The 25,069-nt window shown below is 48.9% G+C and overlaps 1 protein-coding gene across 7 annotated transcripts in view; it reads left to right on the top strand.

Annotated features, from left to right (window-relative positions):
• The window catches only part of ARHGEF7 (Rho guanine nucleotide exchange factor 7), a 125,565-nt gene that overhangs the window by 28,429 nt on the left and 72,067 nt on the right, over positions 1–25,069 (top strand). The window lies entirely within an intron of this gene.

Raw genomic sequence — 25,069 nt, forward strand, 5'->3', positions numbered from 1 at the left:
GGCAGGGAGGAGCCCCACATTTTGCCCGCTGCGATGGGGACAAGTGATTCCAGTAGCTCGTGGTGCAGGTGACAACACGTTTTCGACAGCCGTTTGTTCGGCAGGGGCGCTTTTTGACTCGTTGGCACTTGCCTTAGCTTTAACTCTGCCCTGGGGGTTCTCGGGGGCCCCGCATCCAGGTCTGGGTCAGCCGTCAGAACCCTTAGCAGGTGATCAGGCGGAGCCGGGAGAAGTAAAATGGGCTCCCAGTTCTCCAAGCGTCACTCCTTTTAGGTGGTTTTTACTTCGACAATTGATGTTTAGGTTAGGGACATGTTAATCTATGTCTTGGGGCGTGGGTGTCATTTTAATGTTGCTTAGGATTTTGCCACTGTGCTAAATACAGTCTTTCAGTAGCAGCTTTCTGGAAATTTCTTTCGCGTCTTATGTTACCGTGTGTGATTTTTCTTAATCCTGGGGTGGGGCTTTAGATCAGAAATCTAGCTGCTTTTTTATTTGGAAATTACAGACTAATGTGGTTATAGTCAGTTGGGGGTTTAAATCTTGCCTTTTCTACCTGCGGCTTTACCACTCTCTGCCTTTGTTTCCTTATCTGAGTACTGAGATGAATTATACCAGGCTCCTAGGTAACAGTGTATGAAAGCATCTCCAACAGAACCATAGCAGTTTCCCGTCCTAAAAGAACAGTCTCTTAGGTTTCTTGGGATATAAATGTAGAAGTCATCAAATCTGTGAGGAAGGCTATATGGAAAGCGTATCTCTTGGTTGAAGTTTGGTACAGAGTAAATTACTGTCTTTATGAATATGATTGGAAACATTAAGTTGGTAGCATTTGATGTCTGTGAGGAAATCATGTACAGATAAGTGAAAATGCTCAGAGGAGAGTCCAAAGTGGAGATGGTGGCTGTTTAGGCGTGGGAGAGATATTGTTTCAGAAAGGTCTTTTCCTCTGCTGGATGGGCTTTGTCGTTTTATCATTGAGTTTCCCTGTTAGGCTGTGATAATAAATGCTTGTAGCAGTTTTTGCTTTTTCTGACCTTTGTTGAGGAATTTTATTATCCCCTTCAAACTATTGAGTTTTGTTTCTCATTAGACTAAATTTGAAACTCACTTTTCAAGAAGGTATTGTTTTAAAGAAAGTTGAACGTAAAAAAACCCAAAACATCGCATCCTTAGTTTTCCAAAGGTTGCTGTTGAAATTTTATATAGCTACTATTTTTTAAAATTGAGTTTATTTAAAGATGTTCTAGAAGAGACTTTGTTCACTAACACATCCTAAGCATCTAGAACAGTGTTTGGCATATAGTAGGCCTTCAGTAAATATTTGTGATTAACTGATGACCTGGCAGTTGTAGTTGGTAGTAAAGGTTTCCTTTTATATAAAAAAATCAAGTATGGCTTATTTTGTGCTATTTAAATATCTCTTCCAGTAAATTTACAATAGAGGCAAGTTTAGTTAACATTTTTTCAAGCTCAGTTACAAGTTAAACTTTAAAACTTTCAATTAAATAAGAGGTAATAATTTTAAAAAGCACATCAGAAAGCTCATACATTTGTTAGTCACTCTGAAAAAGGAGCTCTGTATGGTATGGACTCAACTTGGGCTTCCAGACTTGTTGTAATCTGTGATGTGAAGGGACAGTCCTGTTCACTGAAAGGCAGCCTCACACATGGAACACAGTGTGGCGGGCGGTTTCCCAGTGTTTTTAAAGAAAAATACATGGAAAGGGAGTGAGGAGGGAAGGACTTTGCTCTTTTGAAACACTTTGTAGCTCTGCACAGTTCATTTTCACAAAATGCTGGAAGACAAGAGACTGACAGGAAAGCTTTTGAAATTACAAACATGCAACTCAAAATTGATAGCTTGAATTCTAGATTAGCTTTTGTTCTATATAAGTGTCAAGGTAGCTTTGTCCAGGGGTTAGTTTAGACTGCATTGTGTTTGTAACAGACTGCTTGTCTTTGGTATATGTATTTTCTTGTCTACCACCATTATAAACTGTCTTAAGGGGACTTCCCTGGTGGCACAGTGGTTATGAATCTGCCTGCCGGTGCAGGGGACACGGGTTCAAGCCCTGGTCCGGGAAGATCCCACATGCCACGGACCAGCTAAGCCTGTGCGCCACAGCTACTGAGCCTGTGCTCTAGAGCCCGTGCTGTGCAACAAGGGAAGCCACGGCAATGAGAAGCCCATGTACTACAACGAAAAGTAGCCCCGCTCGCCGCAACTAGAGAAAGCCCGCGCACGGCAACAAAGACCCAATGCAGTGGGAAATAAATTAATAAATTTATTTTTTTAAAAAAACTTGTCTTAAGATTTCTTAAAGGAAGAGAGGAACTGAACATCATAATTACTTTATCAGTTATTTTAACGCATACACACCTTAACTCGCTGTGGAAAATCAAGTATTATTCCCCTAATGAGTTGTTCTGATTATGAAAGGAGTTTTAATTTTAAAGCAATATTGTACAGTTTGCATTTATTGTTAAACTTTGAGAAGCAATTTAAGTTTTAAGTTGGAAAACATTTTTAAATTTGGAAAATTTTTTAAAAACTTAAAAATTGGAAAACTGTGTTTAGGAAAATAACACATATATCTTGGATGATCTTTTCATCTTTCATATAATGTTTGCTTCCCAGCAAGCATCTTGTTTGACTTTTTTGTTTCCTTAAATAGTATGGAATTTGATAAGAATTTAGTTTTTTTCTCACGTTCCTAATGGTGTAATAATGATGTAAGATGACCCTGTTTAGAGCTATGTGTGTCTTGATAAATAAAGTTGGAACTTTTCTGGAAAGTTAAGTTTACTGATACAAGGAGCCAGGCACCGTGATTCTCTCCAGCTTGGGAGTATTGTGTTTGGAAACCCTCGTTTGCCCATAGCACGTGTAGCGAGGACAGAACTTGTCCTGGACGTGCAGGCGACGTCGTGTGTGAGAGAGAAGGTTGCTCATGCTGACCAAGTCCTGTCTTTGTATAGTTTTCCAGCGTTTCCATCTGACCCCTGATTTCAGTTCCCAACAGCGTGCTGTTTTTGCTTATTAGTAACACTTTCTAAAGGACTTCCACGTGTTGTCTTAGTTTGCTCCTTTTTCTTTGGAGTTATTACAGTCCTTGTTTTGCAGGAAGGAGACGCAGCCTAACTCATCAGTTCTCACTATTAACTGCGTGAGTGTTAGCCACAGGGCTGCTGCTGGGCTTTTTAAGGAATGCTGATGTGTGGGCCCATCTCCAGAGGTTGTGCGCTCAGCAGGTCCTGGGGAGCAGGGGTGGATGTGAGAGTCTCCGTGCTGGAAGTAAGCAGAAAGGCCAGCCGGGGCTGTGCAGCCCGCTGCGGGGACTGGTGGTGCAGAGCTGGGCCACGGAGCTCGTGTTTGGCCCTCAGTGAGGGGCTTTTCCACCGCTGCAGGCAGCCTTGCTTCTGGACCCTTCCTGGAGAAGCAGGTGGTGTCCGCTTTGGGAGGCAGCATCACTCCCTTTATACTAATCTGTGTGGTTAGGTAGATCGTCCACAGTTGCAGACTAATGTATGTCCGTAATGACCACGGGTAAGCCGGAACAGGCAGATCTGTGTAAGGGAAATAATGCCATCGTCGTTTATTAGTGCTTAAAACTGTGAAAGAGAACTGTTCCCTTTACTGTGAGACTGTTGAGGAGGAAATGTTCTGACTTTCACTCTATGGGACAGTTTTGGTGGCACTCTGGTGTTTGTTTTGCAGGGTGAATGGTGGACTTGTTCACATCACAGATGTGAGTCTTTGCCGACTTGGATGCCATCTTATTTTTTTTACCTGTTTTTTACAACTTTATATCTGTTAGCTGACTCATTACTTTCTTAGGCCTCTCCACCTGTATCACCATCAGTAGCAGTCGGCCACTTCTCAGAGTCATTTTTCACAGAAAGCCCAGTTTGTCTCACTTCCCAGGAATTGTGTACGTCGTGCTGGGGAGGACGCTGAGCAGGCAGCTGGGCGCGCTCTCCCACTGCGACTTGGACCTTTAATGAAAGTGTCCTGTGTACTTGCAGGGCCTTGCTCACCTGCCGGTAGTTGCCCGTGGGTCTCAGGTCTCTGCTTCGGAGGGAGGCCGGTAAGCACACCGGCCTGAAGCCCGCTGGGTTTGTGTCCCGCTCTGCCTCCTGCCAGCTCTGCCATCTGGAGAAGGGGCATCAGACTACGATGCCGGCCCTTCGTGTTTGTTGTAGGATTAAATGAATTAGCATATAGCATTTAGAACACTGCCTCACGTGTTTTAGTTGCTAAGTAGACAGTGGCTCTTACTGTTATCGTTTTCTTGTAGTTTGAACAACGTTGGTATGTATTTTTAAAAATCTTTACCCCATAATCCATATTCAGTTATACAAAATTCAGGAAATGGAGAAATGTGAGAAGAAAATAATTATATACTGATGCCATCTAGAGATAACCAATGTGAAAATTAGTGTATAGTTTTCAGTCTTTTCCCCCCTTTGCACATACGTAAATATGCTTTTAAAATATCCGTGACATCATAGTTTAAATGTTTTATAATATGCTTTAACTTAACATAGTGACTGTTTTCTTGTGTTAAATATTTGTCTAGTTATTTTTAATGGCTTCTTCATAGTTTGTGGTGCTAATCCCCATTTTTGGATGTAGAGGTTGTTTCTAAGTTTTCATTGTGGTAAACAGTGATCTGTGTGATGGCCATTTCTGTACAGAATCCTTCATCTTTGATTATCCCTGAAGGAGAAATTCCCTGATAGGGCAGTGCATAGGTCAAAGGTAGGGCTTTTAAACATTTAAAGCACTATTGCCAGATTGTCTCCAGAGACATTTTTATCCTTTTGCCTTGCCCGTAGCAGTGGGTGAGAGCACACCTTTGCAGTCAGTCCTGTGACTGCTTCTCTTTCCCTCAGGAAAATGGAAATCTCTTGGGGTAAACATTTTGGCTTTTCTTTCTTGCATCTTCTGCAGTGCCTGCATTTCTGCGTAAATGGTGAACGGAAGCAGATATGGCGCGCTCAAGGTTTCCTCCGTTGGACTCGCAAAGGAGGATGTGAAAGGAAAGCTGCTAGACTAGGAAATCAAACTTGAAAACTGTAGACGTTTGCAGTGCTCCTTCCAGCTTTCTGACAAGTAACCTCTGACTGTTCCGGGGTCGCTCTGTAACGGGGGATCTCTGGCTGGAAGCACGGCTTGAGGCTGTGTGCAGATGTGCCGATTTCCCTCTGTGTGAGTGATGAAGTTTTCATTTTCTGTCTTTAAAGTCGGGAGAGAAGGGAAAGGTATTAGGTGGGCTCTCCAGTTTTGTAATCAGCTAGGCTGATGGGCTGATGAGTTAGGGAACGAAATCACCTTACATCTTCCTAAAACGTTCGTCGGCTTTGTGTATTTCCGAGGGACACATTCTTTTGTTAAACTTCTTTGTCTTCGTGCTCAGTTATCTTCTAGATTTTTAACAAGGTCATGATGGAGATTTTGTCCAAAAGAATATTTTAAAATACTATTGGAATAACTAAGACACGCCCATGTGAAAACTTGAAACTTGTTGATGTAGGCTTCAGGATTAATTGAAACAAAGACAAAAGTATATAGTCCTTTCCCTGGGAAGGAGGTGCCCCACCCCGGCATTACCTTGGACCTAGATTCAAATTAAGTTGTTCGCTACAACTTTGCACTGAAGGTGTGTTTGAGGTCACACAGCAGTCTGTTGTCTTAGCCGGTCAGCTGTGCTCCTGACTCCATGGTGAGCTGGAAGTAACGATGTAGCATTTATTGACTGACTCAATCAATTCTTGAAGTCAGTTTATTCATGTTTTTGCCAGAACTTGCCGTTTAAAGAAGTTGAGAGACAGTAAGTAATTAAAAAGTCATTTAGGAGATGAATAACAATTCTCTGAATATCTTGTAGGAACTTATAAGCAGAGAAAGTCAAGTTCTACTCTGATATTATGATTCTATTGAATTTTTCCTGGCAGACAGTGTCCGCGTTCACCCTCTGTGCTCCATTGTAGAGCCTGGCCAGCTGTCCTGTGGGCGAGTGGTTCGTCCCTTCTGCATCCAGGCTGCTTCCCACTGTGGAGGACGAGGCTTCCCTTCAGGTCTTTGGGTGTCTCATTGTCTAGATCGGCACCATCCAGTAGAAATATAATGTGAGCCACATTTGTTTTTTTAAAATTTCCTGGTAACTACATTTTAAAAAAGTGAAAAGAAACATGAAGTTAATTTTAATAATACATTGTCTTTAACCCAGTGTACGTGTAATGTTCTTATTTCAGCGTGTAGTTAACATAAAAATATTATTGACGTTACTTTGTCTCTTCACATTAAGTCTTTAAGATCCGGTGTGTGTTTCTCACACTCGCAGCACCTCTCACTCTGAATCAGCTACATTGGAAGCGCTCAGCAGCTCACAAGGCAAGCGGCCCCACGTTGGACCGTGCGAGTCTAGATCACTGGAGAGGCTGGGGGAGGCAGCCAGCTTGGAATTAAATGGGGTTAGCATTTGTCAGGTACAAAGTTGGTGCCTAGGCGTTTCACATGTGCTGTATCGTCTAATCCTCCCAGATGTCCTGCGGAGGAGGTGGTGCTTTCCCCATTTTGCAGCCGAGGAGATAGAGACTTGAGGTGATGAGGAGGTCTCGGGTCACAGCCCAGCGCGTGTGAGCCAGGGTTTGCGTTCCACCGGGCACGCTGTGCCCGGGCTGGACTAGGTAAACTGAGGATCGCAGGGCAGTCCTGTTAGCCTGACTCCTAGCGGGGGTTCTCAGGGGAGCTTGGCTGGTAGCAGGGCTGGCCTCGCGGGCATGCCACCAAGTCGTCACGCGGAGCCCCGCGCTTGGTTTAATGCTCTGCTGTCCCCCTCTGAGGTTCTCAAGAATCTTTGCACGACGAGCTCTGCAGTTTGAGTTTGCGCTGGGCCTCCCCTGGTGGCGGAGCTCTTAGAGGAGCCCGAGAGGTGGCGAGAATGAGCGGCGGCCCCTGAGTGCCCACCGCATCCCGGGCCTGCCCCGTAGACGCGGGTCAGCTCGCTCCGTCTTCCGGCAGCTCCCTCAGGTCGGGTCGTTCTGCCCGCGCCGTGACCAGGAGACTAAGGCGCTGGCGCGTAGGGTGCCTGCCCACGTCCACAGCTAGTGCTGGGGGAGCAGCCCACCGTCCCGCTCACCAGAGGCCTCCTGAGCAGAGACACCCCTTCAGAAGCTTCCCGAAGAGGTTCAGGAACAGAGCAAGGCGGAATTAAGGGTGAAATGGGAAAAGTGGAGGTGGCTCGGATGTTTTAAGCTCCTATCACGTGTCGTCTTGACGAGGCTGAAGCCCCAGGCTGGTCCCAGGCAGGCTGCGTAAGCCCAGTGAACCGGGTCCCTGACCCGGGCTGGAGGAGACGGAGGAACGAGGCTGAGATGGGACGCGGCAGCTCGGCCCACGTCCGTCCCCGCTGCGAGGGCACCTCCTCGTCTTGTGCGCTGAGGTTCAGTACAGCTTCCAGGGCAGCCGCCATCCCTCCTGCCCGTCAGTGGTAATGACAGGAAGTGCCACACGGACCTGGGGCTGCTTTTCCAAAGGGTCCTTTTGAGAAAGCCCCCCTCCACTGTTGGGTGGTGGAGGGTGGGAGGCAGGAGAACTGTGGGGTGAAAGGGGAGGACGGCTCTCTTGGAGGAATTGGAATCATGCCTCTTCACTTTGTGTCTGGCTCTTGAGAGCCTCCAGGAAGGGGCTCGGCTAGAGGCTGGGTGTTTTGCTGGGCACGTGTCCGCGTCCTGCAAAGCCAGGGTTGCAGTCTTCAGTGAAGCTGCTCCCTCCTCACCCAGCCCACTGGCCTGGGCGTCTCGAGGGCACTCTGAATACACGTGGCTCCCAGCGCTGGCATGCATAGGCACTCGGGTCCGGTCTGTGTTGAATGTGTGAGCCCAAGGGTGAACAGGATGGACGGGGCAGCAGTAAGGGTTAATCCGTTAATGTTCACTTTATCCGTGTGAACTGTCGTGCCTCCATCTTTTTAGCTCACGTTGCAGGTTCTGATGTGTCGTTCAGACATGCTTCATGGGAATGGACTGTCCTTTTGCAGGAAGGATGGTCTCAGCCGTGGCCAGCTGCTGAGGAGGTGCCAGCATGTAGGACAGGTGCATTCAGGACGCTCTGTAGGGCTTTGAAGGTAGACACCTGCTGCTCTCCACTCTTGGGTCAGACCTCAATTTGGATGTCCATGAATTGCGTTTGTATGGGGGCAGATCCCCAGAAGATGTCTGGAAACGTTCGGCGCAGGTAAGTGCCGGTAGCCTCTTTGGGACTCAGTGTCGTCTTCTGTAAAATGTGACCTTGGAAAGGATAATCTGTAGACCTTGGACTCGGTCTGTGTGATCATCTGAGAGGCAGAAGATGAGACATCGCGACATCTTCAGTTTATTGTGTTGATAATGGTTAGCTTGTCGCTTTCGAGGGGCGTTCATTAGTAAAATTCTAGTTGTTTCATCTTTCCACAGCTGCTCGGTTTGTCAGAGCTCCTCGTGGAGCTCCTTCACGCAAGGTGCTCATGTAAGAAGGAGGCGACCTGGCTCATGACCAGCCTGTGCCAGAGATGGCGCTTTAGGGTGAGGACGTGCCTAGCTGAGCAGTAGCTGCAGCGCCGCGGCGCGCCAGCGGTCTGGTGGTTGCACCCTGTGACCTGACCTGAGCCCGAAGACAGCTTCTGATCCTGTGGAGGCATGTGTCGGTGCTCTGAGTCATTTGGAAGGGTATCTGGAGCAGCTCTCGTGTACCCCAGGGAGTGGTGTCCGGCTGCCAGGGCGGTTCCGAGGCTAGGAGCCGACTGCCCGCTTCACTAAGCCGAGGGGGCAGACTTGATCCCGGAAGTGCTTTCTTCAGTACTGCAGGGTAGCAAAAGCGTCTCCTAACCTGTTTTGTTTTTTGTTTCAAAAAAACGTACATTTTTCTAAGGTCGATAAAAGTACTTTCATTCCATTCACTGTTGTTTCCCGTGTTGTACCAAGTCTACTATCAACTGGAATGAGAAAGGTGCCTCAGTTTCTGCCAAAGGGAGAACTGAATTGAGAGTCTAGATCTCTTACAGAAGTTTTGGTTTCGGTGGGTTTATAGCAGCTCTGCGGTAATATCGATCTCAGTTCTTGCATTTTATTTGTGAGACAGCTGGTGTGGTGTGTTGGTTTTCTGTAGCTGCCTAACAAATGACCCCAAATGTAGTGGCAGAAACACTGCCATTTCCTGCCTCTCAGTTCTGCAGTGAGGCCAGCGGTCCAGTGAGCTCGGCTGGGCTCTGTGCTTGGGGTCTCACAGGCCCTGGACGGGGTGTCAGCTGGGTGGGTTCTTGGCGGGAGCCTCGGGGGGACATTTGTTTCCACGTCCCGAGGTGGCGCGCAGGGCTGAGTTCTTGGTCCGCACCGTGTTCTCTGGCCGCACCGTGGAAGGCCGTAGGAGGACCCGGAGCAGGGTGGGCCGCTGTGTGTTGGAGAAGCCCACGTGCCGCTCTGCTGTGTACCCTTGTCCCTCTACATGCCCTTCCTCCTGTTGCAAACTGGCCACGGCCCAGTGGCCTTCTGGAAGCGGCTCAGAGCAGCTGCTCTCGGACGCTGCGTTCTGCCTGCCCGTGGGGAGAGTCCTGAGCTGGTGCGACCGCCTGTTTCTCTGGCCATAGGAAATTCTAGGCACTTGGGGTCCTGCCTTTTGACCTCACTCCCCTCTTTTACTTCCTATTTCTCACCTTTTTAAAGTCTAGTTAAACAGACTTCTTTGAATATCTTTTAGCTGTCACTTTTTTTTTTTTTTTTTTTTGCTGTACGCGGGCCTCTCACTGTCGTGGCCTCTCCCTTTGCGGAGCACAGGCTCCGAACGCGCAGGCTCAGCGGTCACGGCTCACGGGCCCAGCCGCTCCGCGGCATGTGGGATCTTCCTGGACCGGGGCACGAACCCGTGTCCCCTGCATCGGCAGGCGGACTCTCAACCACTGCGCCACCAGGGAAGCCCTAGCTGTCACTTTTCTATTGATATTTTCATTTTAAAACAAATCAAGAAAATCCCCATTGGTCTCGCAGGAAGGGGACCCCTTTTCCTGACAGGCATTTCCCCGTTGGTCTCGCAGGAAGGCGCAGCCCCTTCCCCCCGTTGCCCTAAAGCAGTTTGTGTCCCTGAGGAGTTCCCTTAAGTCCTGGGAACCAGCGAGCGGAGAGATTCCCAGTGAATAATTACAGAGCAAAACAAATCTCGAGGCCTTTCAGACCATGTTTAGATGTGAAGATCTGCATTTTGTATGTTTTAAAAACAGAACTTCCTAGCCAGAATATGCATTTCTGACCTAATTTGTCCCAGATTTTGGACCCAATTTATTTGGTATGTATTGGGTGTTTTCCCTGGTAGTTTAGAGAAAGTGCCTGGTCCTTGAGCTGAGAAGGGAAGGGCCTCACGGCCTCCCACCATTAGGATCTTCCGCCGTGCTCTGGGGTTAATGACGCGCGTGCTGGTGCGCTTCAGGAAGACTAATAGGTAGATCGTGGTATCAGCTTGGGCTGTAGACTGTGGAGCTTTTCAAGTAGTGATTCCAGCATCCCCTTGGAGAGTATCTGATTCAATTAGTTCGTGTTTAAAGGTGACCTGGTGGGCCTTTCAAATGAGGGTTTGGTGACACCAGGAGCGGTCTGGCCCGGAGAGGGAGCCGTGTGTTTTTGCCAAGCTTGCCGAAGGGCCAAGGAGCCTGCCCAGCTGAAGAGACAGACAGGGAAGTCTGCTTTCCTCTGGGCTTCTCGTGGCAGAATCAGGCCAGCCTGGCTGTTGTGGGCATTTGAGGGAAGTTGGTGTGGCAGCGATTGAGGTGACGGGGGCCTATCGGGATTGCTGGTTTGAGTCCTTGTTCCATGAGACCTTTACAGGAAAACGGTGGATGGTGAGTGAAGTCTTCCCTGTCTACTTAAAAGTGAAGCCAGAGTGGCGAGGGGGTGCGAGAGCGCCCCATAATCTGCCCCCCTTTCCTTTATCTTGAGAGGTTTAAAACTAGCAGAAAGGCAGGAAGACGAGGGTAAGTGCCCTGTGCCTTCACTCCATCGTCGTGCAGACATCGCTTCACTAACCGTTTAACCCGTGTGTACGCTTCGTGACACTGGCCTCTGGATGCTCTCAGCACGTGCCTTTTTAAAACGGGGACCTCCTCCTGTGTAACCACGTCCTGCTGGCACAGCCCAGACACTGTACACTGCTCCAGGGATACCGTCTCAGATGCGGTCCCAATGGTCTCCAGGTGACCTTTGTGGCTTTTGTTTAAACACAGGGACCAAACGGGTCTTGCGTTGCATTCAGTTTGTCGTGTCTCGTTGGTCTCTGTAGTTTCCAGAACGGTTCCTCCACCGTTGTCCTCGATGACTTGCACGTTTTTGAAGAATCTGGGGTTGTTGTCATGTAGTGTGCCCCAGGTCTGAACAGGATCTGATTCGGGCCAAACGTTTTAGGCAAGAATTCTGCGCAGGTGCCGTTCTGTGTTCCCGCGCGTCGTATCAGACCTGTGATGTCGACATGCTCCGTGCTGCCGGCGCTGAGTTCCATCACTTGGCTAAGGTGACGTCCACTGGGTCTCTCCGTTGTGAAGGCGCCCTTTCCCTTTGTACTTGCCCTGCAGGCTGCGGGGTGGGGCCCCAGAGCCCTTGCCTGGGCTCCTTCCTCTCGGGGTTGCCTGATGGGGACTTTGGCACGAGGCTGCCTTTGGGACCTCAAGCTCTGGTCAGGAAGGGACATTTGAGGGTGGTGTTGGGATCCAAGCTAGAAAGTTGTGTATAGTTTGGCGTGTGGGAGAGGAGAGAATGTTACCTCTGCTTTCCAGAATCTGAAGACTGGTACTATTTGTGAGCTTAGCCATTCGCTTCTGAGCTCTGCATACCTAGGTACACACTTCCCACACTTTTGTAGATGCTGTATTTCTTACAGATGGAAGGTTTGTGGCAACTATCCGTGGAGCAAGTCCGTTGGTGCTGCTTTTCCGACAGCATGTGCTCACGTCATGCTCACCTCATGTCTCTGTGTCGCATTTGGGTAGTTCTCGATGACGTGTTTCATACTTTTCCATTATTATATTTGCTACGGTGACCTGTGATGAGTGATCTTTGTTACTATTGCACTGGTTTTGGGTTGTCACAAACCACACCCACATAAGGTGGCAGAACTTAATAAATGTTGTGTGTGTTCTCACCACTTCACCAACCAGCCGTTCCCCCATCTCTCCCTCTCCTCCAGCCTCCCTGTCCCCTGAGGCACAACAATATTGAAACTAGGCCAGTTAATAACCCTACAGTGGCCTCTTGAGTGTTCAAGTGAAAGGAAGAGTTACACGTCTCTCACTTTAATTCAGAAGCTAGACATGATTAAGCTTAGTGAGGAAGCTGTGTCAAAAGCTGAGAGAGGCTGAAAGCTAGGCCTCTTGCACCAAACAGTTAGCCAAGTTGTAAATGCAAAGGAAAAGTTCTTGAAGGGAATTAAAAGTGCTACTCCAGTGAACACACAAATAAGAAAGCAAAACAGCCTCATTGGTAATATGGAGAAAATTTTAGGGAGCTGGATAGAAGATGAAACCAGCCACAATGTTCCCTTATGCCAAAGCCTAATCTAGAGCAACTCCCTCTCTTTAATTCTATGAAGGCTGAGAGAGGTGAAGCTACGGAAGAAAAGTTTGAAGCTGGCCGAGGTTGTTGCTTCATGAGGTTGAAGGAGGGAAACCATCACCATAACGTAAAAGTACAAGGTGAAGCAGCAAGTGCTGATATGGAAGCTGCAGCAAGTTATCCAGAAGATCTAGCTAAGATAATCAGTGAAGGCGGCTACACTACACAACAGATCTTTAATGTAGATGAAACAGCCTTCTGTTGGAAAAAGGTGCTCTCGAGGACTCTCATAGCTAGAGAGGAGAGGTCAGTACCTGGCTTCAAAGGTCAGACTGACTCTCTCATTAGGGGCTAATGCAGCAGGTGACATTAAGTTGAAGCCAGTGCTCATTTGCCACATTCGGAAAACCCTAGGGCCCTTAAGACTTACGCTGAACTACTCTGCCTCTGCTCTGCAGATGGCACAACAAAGCCTGAGTGACAGCACCTTCGTGTACGACATGGTTGACTGAATTTTAAGCCTGTTCTTGAGACCTACTGCTCAGAAAGATTCCTTTCAGAATGTTACTGCTCATTGACAACGTACCTGGTCACCCAAGAGCTCCGGTGGCGCTATACAATGAGATTAATGTTGTTTCCATGTTGCTAACACCATATCCTTTCTGCAGCCCATGGATCAAGGAGGAATTCCAACTTTTAAGTCTTATCATTTAAGGAGTGCATTTTGTAAGGCTACAGCTGCCACAGATGGTGATTCCTCTGATGGATCAGGGCAGAGTCAACTGAAAACCTTCTGGAAAGGATTTACCGTTCCGGATGCCATGAAGAACATTTGTGATTCATAGGAAATGGTCAAAATATCAACATTAACAGAGTTTGGAAGAAGTTGATTCCAACCCTCATGGATGACTTCAAGGGGTTCAAGACCTCAGGAGAGGAAGGAGCTGCAGACGTGGTGGAAACAGCAAGAGAATTAGAACTAGAAGTGGAGCCTGAAGATGGGACCGAGTTGCTTACAATAAAACATTAACGGACGAGGAGCTGCTGCTTATGGATGAGCAAAGGAAGTGGTTTCTTGAGATGGAATCTCCTCCTGGTGAAGAGGGTTGAAATGACACCAGAGGATTTAGAATATGATGTACACTTAGTTGATACAGCAGCGGCAGGGTGTGTGAGGACTGACTCCGATTTTGAAACAGGTTCCACTGTGAGTAAAATGGTATCAGACAGCACCGCATCCTGCAGAGAAATCGTGAAAGGAAGAGTCAGTGGACGTGGCAGGCTTCATTGTTGTCTTATTTTAAGAAAGCGCAGCAGCCGCCCCAGCCTTCAGCAACCACGAACCACCCTGAAAAGTCAGCAGCCATCAATGTTGAGGCCAGACCCTCCACCAGCAAAAGATTATGACTGTAGCTGAAGGCTCAGATGGTGGTTGGCACTTTTTAGCTATAAAGTATTTTAAAATTAAGATAACCTTTTTTTCTTAGACGTAATGCTGTTGCACACTCAACAGACTGCAATATAAACATAACTTATTTGCTCTGGGAAACCAAAAAATTCATGGGACTCTATTGTGATATTCGCTTTATTGTGGTGGTCTGGAACCGAACCTGCAGTATCTCCAAGGTATGCCTGTCAAGGCCTTTAAAACCACATAGCAGCTTGCTGACTGGCTCCTAAGTACCGAAGCAGCCACAAGGCAGTGTTGCCAGGTAGATGCAGCGAGCCCCGGTACACAGAGGAGAAATGAGATGCGGGGAGGTGAGGGAATATGCCTGATCTCTAATAGTCACTAAGGGGCAGAGTTGGTACTTGAATCCAGGTTTACAGAGATTCCAGAACTTATAAATTTAGAACTACAGGTCAGCTGGAAGAAGGGGACGGCGGCCCTCCAGTTAGTGGAAGCTCCGTTAAGCGGGAAGGCTGTGGGCGCCTGGGCATTAGATGTTCTTGGGGGAACTATTGAATGTAGTGTCTCTATTCATGCAATTTGAATTTGTAATAAATGTGTTAATGTAGGTATAAATGATCTGCACCATGCAGCTGAAGAGCGAAGGTACTTAAGATTTAGGGGGTTTAGTTGCAGAATGTTAATTTTCTACATCTCCCTCCATCATTCTGGGTGTAATACATAACTCAGTTAAAGCCATTCAGAGTAGTGAAAGATTTATAACTGGAGAATAAAGAAATTAGAACCCATGGCTCCCTAGCAACTTTATTTAAAGCCTGAATAAATTCTATCCTTGTTGCATTTGTTAACTGCTTATCTCTTAGTGGTGAATTTATTAAAAATTCAGATTGCGCAACAACTGTCTGGGTTTTGTGTGTGTGTGTGTGTGTACTGGTTGGGATGTGAAATGCATTCTTTATTGAGGGTCACGGTCAGCAGTTTGAAGCACTTCAGTCAAATGGCGATGTTTGAAGGACCAGGAAGGACACAGCGGCTCAGGGGATGGAATGTATCTATGGTGAGAGTCTCGTGTTGTTCCAACTTCAGATTTGACGTCTCTCTGCCAAGAGAAGACCTGGAAACTTCCCTTCTCGTTTTCCAGCATCTTGTTGGAATCTTACTTTAGAGCCGGCGCTGGGAGAGAGAGTTTGACTTCTCATGTGACTGGAGCGTCCCTAGGATGACTGGTACCCAGCTCAAATAGGATGAGGTGGTGGATCCTTCAGCCAGAGCGTTTATTGGATAGAGACTGAAGAGTGCGTCTCTCTTTCATTGTGAGTGTGGAGCAGGGAAGTGTTTCTCCAAGTGCTGTTTGTCAGTCTGCACAGGATTTATGAGGACATCGCCTGAGCCTTGTTCTGAGGAGACACACACAGGCACAACATGTGTCTGCCAGAAGCATCGTGGAGCGTTGTATGGCTCATGAAGTGAATATACGTAACTGGGATACTGGGCAGTGACTAAGTCCTGCAGGAGGGACGGTGACATGGGGTTGGGATTCAGAGAGAGAAGGAGACCCTCCAGTTGGCCAGGCGGGGCACCCCTGGGTGGGTGGGGCCTGCCGCTGCTTCCTGCTTCCCCCAGGCTTCTCAAGTTGATTTGAACCAACAAAACGTCCTAAAATTGATGAACTGTCCTAAAATTGATGAACTGTCCTAAAGAGGAATTAAAGGGGAATTGTAGCATTCCGGATCCCAACTGCTTGGGGGTATGTGATACCCTTGAACTTTGAGGGTAGAATGTACTCGTTCTCTTGGAGATCCTAATAGGCTTGGAAGGGAGTGCTCAGACTAGATAGACAAGTGCCCAAACGTTTGAGAAAACTTTTTATTAAGAGAAATTGGGCCCAGCACTGGGGACTCAAATATAGCTCTACAAGGTGGAGTTAAGACCAGTAAGTGGCGAAGAATTCTAGGGAGACAGCGTGCCAGTGGCCACGTTGTCCTCATTATGGCATCGTGTTTGTGCTGGCAAGCTTTAGTAAACGGTACTTATTTTGAAATCAGTGCACAATGTACGCGTACTGGAAACAGGAAGTTAAATAGAGAAAGGCAGAGAGAGATGTAGCATTTTATGGCATTTAGGTAGAAGTACTGGCGCCTAATTTTTAGAAAAAAACAACGATGTTCTGAATGAAAATATTTGGTCACAGCTGAATTTTTCTTGGCTTTATTTCTCTATGAAATGGTCTGAACCCCTCCATCTGGATGTTTTGATCTTGGATCTACCCTCAAGTCTCATGTCAAGCACCATCTACCATTCTGACTTTTCTGGTCACTCAAGCTTCCTTTGAATGTCTCGTGTGTGGTGAAAGTTAAACTTGCGCAGCACTGAATAGTTTATGACGTACTTGTACGTTCTCGTTTTCTCACTGTAATAGCGAATTCTTTCAAAGCCCTTTCGATTTTTACCTGTGACATCCTCCTCTAGCCCAGCTCCCCCTCTCTGCCCTGCTCTGGCTTCCTTTAGACCCGCGTGAGAGGACAGGACTTAGCACGCATGCCGAGTTCTCACAATCCCTCTGTGGCCCACATTTTACTAATGGCACTGTTTGGTGATTCTTAATTTTTCAGTAGTTACCTTTATAAATAATGAGCCAGAAGCCTGTATCTCTTGATTTATCGTCTTAGACTTTACTCCTGTCTGAAAGCTGAGGAACTCAGTGTGACTCTGCGGGCCCCTGTGGGCAGGGCCGAGGGAGGGCACTTTGTTAAGGCCTTGGTAGGGTGGGCCGTGTTTCCTGCGGGCTTTGGTGGGGGGTTGGTTACTGTCTAGAGGTTTCCTGTCTGCCGGGCTGCTCCTTTCCTGGTGCTCTGGCCCGAGAGGGCAGGCTTCTCCCGGCACTTGGTTAGTCTGCACCCTTTGGTGTGTCTGGATTGCAGGCTTCTCCAGCACCCAGTCTGGGGAAGCAAAAAGAAGATCCAGAGAACCCACTGCCAGGTTGTTTCTGAGGTCTTGAAGCCCGTAGCCAGTTGGCCTGTCGCCTCCAGCACTGTCTTGTCTTACGCCTGTTGTGTATGGACGCCCGGGGCTTTTGGCTGCACGGAGGTGGAGGAATGGGAGAGTATGTCTGCTGCGTCTTGTTCAGAGCCGGGACTCACTCGTCCTCCTCTTCACTCTTCTGTCAAACGTGGCCTTGGTTCCTCTTCCTGTTTGTGAATACGGGCCCAGTAGCCGATGGGAATGTAAAGCCACGTAGGTGGGGGGGGGGGGCTTTCGTCGTGGGGCTGGGCTGGGAGCAGGCCGGGGAACTGTGGGCGGCGCCCGTGAGCCGGGTGGAGGGGGGGACTGTCCCTGCATCCCACTTGCTTGCCCCCCTCCGGCTCTGGGGCAGTTCAGGCTTTATTGTGGGTAGAGCTCCTAGGGCATTTCATTTTTGTTTCCTCCTATCAGTGCCTGTTACGTGGGTCTAGCAGCACCTCAAGTTTTGTCACTTACTTTGGGAAGCCAGTGCAGGCAGCGGGCTCTCCTGGGTGGGGTCTGGGTGCTTGGCCTCTCCTAGAGGAAGGGGCTGCCGTGCTGCGGTTTACTGGGCGCTGTTCTCCTGCCCTGGTGCTGGAGGACTCCCCGCACTGTTCCCCCAGGCTCCTCACAGGTGCTGTGTAGAGCACTTCTTGATCACGCAGAGCCCATCTATTTCCTGTCCTCAGGGATTCCCTGAGCCTCACTTCGACTGCTTATGGCCTCTCCGCTCCCCGCTTTAGCACTGCAGTCGAGTCTTTATTACTGTCTTTTTTTTTTTATACTTAATCATGCCAACTCACGTCACATTAAATTCCTGCCCTCCAACCTCAAGTGCTCTTGGGCGTTCATACTACATCAGACCACACTCCGTAACACACTCACTTTCCACTCTCCCAGATACTATTTTTAATAAAGTATGTTTGGTTATATACTAGATATATTAAAAAAATTTTTCTTTTTATTTGTTTATTTATTTATTTGGCTGTGTCGGGTCTTAGTTGTGGCACTCAGGATCTTCATTGCAGCATGCGGGATTTTCTACTGCAGCATGTGGGCATGCGGGCTTCTCTCCAGTTGTGGCTCGCGGGCTCAGTAGTTGTGGCTAGCGGGCTTAGTTGCCCCATGGCACGTGGGATCTTAGCTCCCCGACCAGGGATTGAATCCATGTCCCTTGCATTGGAATGCAAATTCTTAACCACTGGACCACCAGGGAAGTCCCATTTATTACTATTGTTTTTAAAGCCTGCCTTCTCTGTTATTTCAGTGGAACCTTGGGAGGGAGGGAGGTTATGTATGTGTGCAGTTTACTGTCTTGAAATGTTTCTCAAAGTTTGGGTTTTATAACTACTTGTTTTGAGTATTAAAGTTAACGCAAGGTACTCATTGCCCTTTTGGCTCTCTGTGTTAGCACCTAAACTAATTGTCAGCCTAAGTAGTTGTGGTGACCTGCCCAGACCCTCCCTGTCTGGCGACCGTGTGGCTGTTCTCTGCAGGCTTGCCTCACTGTCCCTAGGAGTCGGACTAGGAGCCCACGGTGGGCTGATGGGGTGCTGCGCCTGTGCCAGCTGGCTCTGGGACCCATGGGCCCATGGGTGCTGCCCCGCTGACCCATGTGTGTGGCAGGCGGAGTAGCAGTGACTGATCGGGTTCAGTTCTTTGCTCTCCTGTGGAGCCTGTCATACCGTGTTTTGGAGCCCCATTTTCCCCCTTTATAAAATAAGATTGATATGAAATCTGCAGCATAGCACCCAGGGCATGCTTCAGTGGATGCTTCATCCTCTTCTTCCCCACCTGGTGATGTCTGTTTGGGATGATTGCTCCTTTACGGTGGACGGAGACGTAGCAGCCCTTTCATTGCATCAGTCATCTTACCTCGCTTCTCAGGACTTTGTTCTCGCTTCCACCCCAACCCTTCCTAGAAACCACCTAAAATACTTGGTCTCTTTTCTTGTATAAGTGGTCCCTGTCCTAGTGTTTCGGTGTTGATACAGTGGAATCCACAAAATTGAATATGATTTAATTGTCATTTTAAACTAAAAGAAATGGGGGGCACATTGGGTGAAAGTGCTGTGTATTGATAGAATCCGTCATCAAACTTTAATTTTATCCCTAGGGCGTAGGAGTAGGTGGAATTAAGTACAAAATCTACAGAAGCCAAGGAGGCGAGAATTCCCTGCTGGATCCCTGTTTTCCACATGTCTATCCCCAACAATGTGGACCATTTGCATTAAACTTAAATAGCACAACTTACTTAAGATTCGTCTTTACTCATCTTGTTCTAAAATCACAGATTCCATCTGACAATGTGATAGGACAAGATTATATTTTTAAACTTCGAGAACCACACTCCAGAACTGTGCCCAAAGTTACAATTTCTTGTGTCAGAAATAGCTTCCTCATGAACACTCTTCTGAGGAGCTGACCTGGCTGCTTGCATGTGGAATATTAAGGCTACATGAGCTGAGAAAGTGCTTGGTTGGTCTGCCTTGTGTAGTGAGGGGTCTCTCCATCAGTACTGGGGTGGGGGAAGGAAGACTTCTCCACATTGCCTGGGATGTTCTCTTTGGGTACGCCCAGGGGTGTCATCAGCTGGTGGTGACATCATTTAGGGGCGAGCCATCTACTTTTGCGTCTGTATCAGTGTGGCCAGCTGGGTCAGAGTCCGTTGTGGTTGTGATGTCTGGGTTCTGCAAAGGCCAGGTCGCTGTGATTGCTGATGAGACTCTGGGGCGCTGGTGGTAACAGCTCACTACACTGTGTCGTCCTTTGTTGGATCCGTGGGTCCGTCCTGGTGCCGCCCAGGGTTGCCTTACCTGCCTGCACCAAGTCGCGTGCGTGTGCAGGTTGCCAGGAGGCTTTGGCACATTTACCGTCTGGGCCTTGCCCAGCTCGCCTTTGCTGCTCTGCCTCTGGCCATGTGGCTGTGACTCAGGCAGGACCAGCCAGGTGCAGCAGAGGTGGTGGCCTTGTTGGCTGTGGCCTGGAGCTGCTGGCAGCCACGTTGCCTCATGAGCCAGGACATTTCCTGAAACTGCAGCCCACACAGAGGCAGCCGAGTCAGGAGATGTGGCCTGAAGCTTCTGACTTCCGCGCTTGTGGCTCTTGCCATTCTTGACTTGTTAGTTATGAGAACCAGTAATTTCTCCTTTTGTTTAAGCCAGTTTGAGTTGGGTTTCACTTGCTTACAGTTGGAGAGTTCCTGCCTAACAAGATCTTCCTTACGTGAAGTATAACACACTCTATTTTGTGAAGTGAAGTTTGCTTTTCTGTTGTATTACGTGGAAGGTAGTACCATCTGTGCATCTGGACTCCAAGGTGAAGCAGCTCGCTGATGCTGGGGTTAGGGGAGCCTTTCGGACGGACGTGTTCGTCATCCTCCCGTCACCCTGCCGGGGCGGGGGCCCGCCCCACTTCTTTGTCAGGAATGGCAGCCCTCCGCCGAGTGAGTGGCTGTGACATCTGATGGGCCCAGTTAGAGGGGTGGCAGCTGGATTTGGGGAGAAGAGTGTGGTGCGGGAAGCAGGACTCCCATAGGGGGTGGGCAGGCGGCTGGTTTCCCAGCAGGGCCACCCCTCGCTCCTGAAGGTGGGGTGTGGCCCCTTCCCTAGAGTGGAACGGTCTGGAGCGCTGGTCACGCCATTCCTGGGATGCAGGCCCCGGGCTTCCTTCCCGCGCCTGCTCTCGCTGCCCCATCGCCGTCCCTGGGGCCTTGTCCGTGCCATGAGGACACAGCCAGGCGGTGAGCCGCCGCTCCAGTGCCTCAGCCCCGGGAGCTGTCGGGCTGGCGGTGGACAGCTGGGGCCTCCCCGCGGGAGACTGAGCCACGTCCCCGCCAGGTGGCTCTGGGCTCCTGACACCCAGACCACCTGTTGTTGGGCCTCTGAGTTTTAGGGTGACTTGTTTTACGGCCGGGATGACCTGGAGGGTGCAGGTGGCACTGTGCTCTGGTCGCCCTCCATCTCCTGACCCCGCCTTCCTTCCTGGCTCTTATGGCACCTGCTCAAGGTCGCTGATCAACGGGGAGGGGCGGGGAAGTCTTCTGAGTGAGAATGAGCTCTTTCAGGGCGAGCTCGGAGGCATTTGTGTCTTTTCTTGGAGATTTCTGTAAAGCAGCGGCCTTCAGCGGTTATGTGAGGACCGTCTTTAGAATTTGGGAAGGAGGGAAGCGCTCTGTCTGCCACGGAGTGGTGGGTGCTTTGGGGAGCAGTCTTATTTTGAATAACAGGGAATTCTGCGACGCAGCCTAAGAGGTTTTAACTTCTACCATTTAGTGTTAAAATGGTCCAGCTTTACGGGAGCTGACTGCTTCACTTTAGTACCGTTGTTTTCCTGCTTGTTGTTTGGAGATGTACTCTACCCTTCAAGAGCCAGTTCAGTTAGGGAGAATGTGGGATGTGGATGGATCGCCAGCCCTTGCCAGGCAGTGCTGTGTTAGCCAGCAGCCCCCTCGTCTCTGCGCTGACAACACTGAAGGTGTATCCTGCCCATCTTGTTGGCTGCAGAGAAGGGGTTGCTGTGCTCCGAGTGTCCTCTTTATTCTCGGGTCCAGGCTGGTGCGGCAGCTCCAGTTTGGGCCTTGCCAGGCACACTTAAAGGAAAAGACCGGGGAGGCTGGCTGAAACGACCGAAGGCTGCTAAAGCTTCGCCTGGGGCCTGGCACGCATTGTCCGGGTCAGAGCGGGTACGTGTGCTCACAGCTCGTTGGCCAAAACCCATGGGAAGGTGTGGCAGTGGGTTGGGACGCACACCCCTCTTTAGGGGTGACCTGGAGTTAGACAGAGGAAGTTGGGGGACTTCGCTGGTGGCGCAGCGGTTAAGAATCCGCCTGCCAACGCAGGGGACACGGGTTTGAACCCTGGCCTGGGAACATCCCACACGCCATGGAGCAACTAAGCCCATGCGCCACAACTACTGAGCCCGTGCTCTAGAGCCCGCGAGCCACAACTGCTGAGCCCGCGAGCCACAACTACTGGAGCTCACGTGCCTAGAGCCCGTGCTCTGCAACAAGAGAAGCCACCGCAATGAGAAGCCCGCGTACTGCAATGAACAGTAGCCCCTGCTCACCGCAACTAGAGAAAACCCGCGCGCAGCAACAAAGACCCAACGCAGCCACAAATAGATAAATAAATTTTAAAAGAATAAAAAAAGGAAGTTGGAAAATACTGTGATGAATGTGAACTTTCTGGATTGATCACCATCGGTTCTTATCTTGTGCCTTGGAAACCTCTTTATTTTACAACATTATTGGTGATGCGTCCCTGAAAACCACAGTGGCTCTTTCTGCCAAAACACAGTCGTCCTCTTTCTGGTTAGAGGTTTGCACGTTTGAGAGCTCCGGCCCGTGCGCGTGGGCCACCCGGATCGCCTCGGCCTGCCAGGTTGGTGCCGGTGACGATCGACGTATGTGCAGCCTCATCTTCCTCGGGTGCAGGTGAGTCCTCCTTATTTCAGGTGTTAGTTCTGGAACTAAACCTGAACATCTGGAAATGTGATGTTAAGTAGAAATAAGGAATATGTCGAAATAGGATGATTTAGAGGGCTAGCAAAAGTGAAGGCTGGGAGGTTGAGTTTGGGCCAGGTACGGGCCGTTCCGGCTCAGCCCTTTTGGTGGTGTGGCACTGACAGTGTTTTCTGAGGGTCAGTGGTCAGAGGTTCGGGTGCGCTGAGGACCTGGGCCTCTGCTGGACGGGTGCGGAGCGATGCCGGTGGTGGGGCTGCCGCCGCCTCTGGTGTGCACGGAGCTCTGCGGGGAGCCGCGGCGTGCTGGCGAGTGAGGTGGCCGCCCGCTCGAGCGCGAGCTGGGGCGCCGCTGGGGGGCCGTGGAGGCAGCGCCTGCCGCCGTGCGGAGCCGCGTGGCCTGTCGTCCGGACGGGCTCTCGAGTGTTCTTCTCCGTTCCTGAGCACCCCACCTTGAGGGTGCTTGCTTTGTTTTGTTCTGTGCTTGTTTGTATTTTACAGAAAAAGAGAATTTTCCTTGGTAGAATGTAGTTATCCGTGGGTCAGTTTTTTCAGGAGACCTTGAGGTTTGGTGTCCAAGATTGAGTATTTGTAATGTCACTCATTTTTGAACTTGTGGGGCATTGGCGCGGTGCTGCCTCCCGTCACTGGCATCCTCATCCTCAGGCCTTTGTCTGTTCCCGTCTCCAGGATGCGAAGCTGAGGCCCAGGGGGCTTCAGTACACGGTGTAGGGCTGCAGCCACGGGGGTGGGGGGGTGGCCTTCAAGCTCGGAAGGACCATCGGCCTCCTTCGCGGCTCATCCCAGCCCCACCCTCTTTGTGGGCGACGACAGACACTTCTCAGAAAGTATCTCTGTGTCCCACTTTAGATACTCTGGGTCCCTTCCAGCCTGGTTTCCACGTCCACGTCGTTTGGTATTTGTTGTATTTCATTAGGTGGTATTGTTTGTTTTGAAAGTAAGATATTAAAAATGAACTATAACGAATACATTTAATATTATGAGTTTTTTTGGTAGAAAACCTGTAGGATAAGTTTGAGAATATTGGATTAGTTTACTGTATCTTTAATTAACTTAAATGTAATAGTGAGGGTGAGTTTTTGGAAATACACGTTCCCAGTTGGGTAGATTCCAAGATCTGTAGGGTATGTGTTCCCTCTTCTCTGTGCTTATAGAGGATGGTCATGGGTGCGAGGGGGTGAGCCTGCCTGGGGAGAGGGTTCCTGACACCTTCCCTCTCTCTCCAGGGAGGTGCTTCTCACCCTTGGCTGCATGGAATCACCTGGCGAGTGTTAACTTTCTGATTCGGGGTCCCTTCCTTGGAGATTCTAATTTGTTGCTAATTAATCTGGGATGTGGCTTGAGTGTCTTGGTTTTCTAAGGTCCTGGGAGATCCTAACATGCAGCCCCTCCTGAGAACCCCCTGAGGAAAGGCGTGGGAGCGTGGACCTGAGGGGCGTGGAGGGTGGGCGAGTGTGCCCTCAGCCCGCATGGCAGGCCCACGGGAGGGGCAGGCTTATCTCCTAAGCACGAGCTCCCCGGGGTAACTGTGTGCCCTATTAATGAGACTTTCCTCTATTCCCACAGTACAGACTTTCTCTGTACCCTAAGATTTTTCTGTTTTTGCTTTTTGTTGAATAGATTTCTATTTCAGGAAGTAGTTGGTTTTCTTTCTCTAGAGAAGCACCTTAGTCAAAACATTTTATTGACTCAGAATGTGCATTTTTTTTCCCTCTCAGTGGCAAGCGTTTATCTCATCTCATTGTGTAGCTTCCTGTTAAGAAATGTGGTATGTGTGTGAATTCACTTAAGTTCTGATGTCACTTTGGAGCCCATTGGTGGGCCGTTTCAGCCAACCAGACACTTCCTGGTATCCAAGTAAGAAAGATATATAGTTCTGGAATAACAGGAAACTTCAGTTTTCAACATCCTGTTTTTCTGGGTTTTGTGACTCTGCCTCACCACGATGGAGGTTAGTGGATGTTTTTATGTATGTTTCTTTTTTTGCAGAGAATGCCACAATTTGAATTTTCCAAGCTCTAGAATTAGAACTTGAGAGCTGAGATCATCTGCTCCCACCTTTTGTGAGAGAAGGCACTTTTATGTCCTGCACAGAAGGAAGCTGAGGCCTATGGAGGGTCGCACGTTTGATAAAGAATGCAACCAACCCATTACAGAACGTAGCAGGATAGATCAGCCTAGGTCATGCTCTCATTTGACTTGGAAATTTCTTTTTAAATAATAGATATCAGAACAGAAGAGTTAAAGTCTGTACTATGAGGTGATTCTAAAGACTGTTCTAAGGGGACACTCTTTTTTACAGGCAGGATCTGGCATCATGAATTGGTTTAATTTTTGCTCCATCAGATGAGAAATGCATGAGTGACATCCACAGAGGGCTTGGGTGTCTATGTTTACGGCTCCCTTCCCAGCTCTGTGTTTGCAGCTCCTCTCTTGACTTGGATTTGATGGCCTCCTTCCTGCAGCTGGTTTTTCAACTTCTGGGTTTGTCTCTCTCTTGTTCATGTTTAAATAAACATACCTCATGATGATCTTTACTCATCTCAGAAATTAAGACTGAAGACTTTTCTGGAAGACAGCAGTGGTTATCTAGATTTGGAA

Source organism: Kogia breviceps, chromosome 16 (assembly GCF_026419965.1).
Source record: "Kogia breviceps isolate mKogBre1 chromosome 16, mKogBre1 haplotype 1, whole genome shotgun sequence".
Lineage (NCBI taxonomy): Eukaryota > Metazoa > Chordata > Mammalia > Artiodactyla > Physeteridae > Kogia > Kogia breviceps.